Here is a 1,361-nt window from a genome sequence, read left to right as displayed (position 1 = left end):
CTGTTTCGCCAGAGCTTTTATATTGCTTGTATGATTATGATATATAGTGTGAATTTCTGTATCAGTTCATCCGGCTGCTCAATTTTGGTGCTTAACTTGAGGTTGTCGGGATACAATTCTGGCTGGGGTTAGGAGTCTGGCTCCTCTGGTACAGATGCGCGAATGCTGGATAGTCTACTTTTCTTCCGATGGCATGCTCAATGAAGAAACTGAAGACTGAAGAACTTGGCCTAATGTCACCAAGTGTTGTTATTACGGTGAAGTTTGATAAATTGTTTTATCTTTTGGTGTTGGTGTGTTTTTATTTATTTTTCACTTCTCTGAGGTGCGCCATGGATGGAGATAGCAGCATGACGGTCCAGGTTCATTTCTTCGGTTAATCTTAGTTGAAGGTTTTGCAGGCAAAAACGCATTGAGATTTCTGAGATAGGCTATGCTTGTCTTTCTATCATGTTCGAATATATTGGGTGAACAGTTCTGGTTCAGGTTTTTAGTTTGGTTTATCTGATGCAAATGCCAGTCTTACTGTGCATCCAAATTCCAAGGTCATGCCACAGGGAAGAAGCTGAAGCTCTTGCTGAAGTCTGGGTTGGAGGTTTTGTGGATAAATACACTGATTTCGCTATCCTTATTTGTGTACGCATCCGCTGAAATGATGGCTGGGCACATCTGATGCTCATCAAGGCGCAATATTTGTTAAAATTTCTGCTGATTTTCCGATGACAGGTGCCATTTCTCCCTTTGCCATCGCTGTTCTTCCCCTCTATCTTCTCGAATCTAATATGCGTGCACCACTCCGTTGTAACATCGTAGTAATAATAGAATTTGGTTGTTGAATATTGATCATTGCAAATAATTCTACTGAAGTATGAAAACAAGGAGAATTTGAATTGACAAAAAACAGTCCAATGAGAAAATGAATACATTTGTAAACGGGCTTAGGAAATCCTGAACTATGCGGCTTCCCCAATACTCTTGTATTGTGGATAATATATGAAACTACTTTTCATGATGGATCAAATGATATAAATTTTGCATTGTGGATATTGATATATTTTTCTAAAAACTTGGTCAAACATGCACTCATTTGACTTAAAAAAAATTGCACGGAACGGAGGGAGTATGTGATAATGCTCCATGTAAACTTTGAAGAAGCTTTGGTTGGACAGAAAGTTATATTATATGAGTTCTTACCAAAATACAATAAAATGACCAACCAAAGACCAATTGAAATGATGAGTTTTCTTTTCGTGGATACTGAAATGATGGATTTATATCAGTAAATATCTTGCAAACTGGTAAATAATCTTACAATACTATGATGAAGGTGCTATAATTATCTCATAATTTGAAGACGAATA

Source organism: Triticum dicoccoides, chromosome 1A (genome assembly GCF_002162155.2).
Source record: "Triticum dicoccoides isolate Atlit2015 ecotype Zavitan chromosome 1A, WEW_v2.0, whole genome shotgun sequence".
NCBI classification, from domain to species: Eukaryota; Viridiplantae; Streptophyta; class Magnoliopsida; order Poales; family Poaceae; genus Triticum; species Triticum dicoccoides.
The sequence above is the reverse complement of the archived record's forward strand: the minus strand, read 5'-3'. Positions refer to the sequence as shown.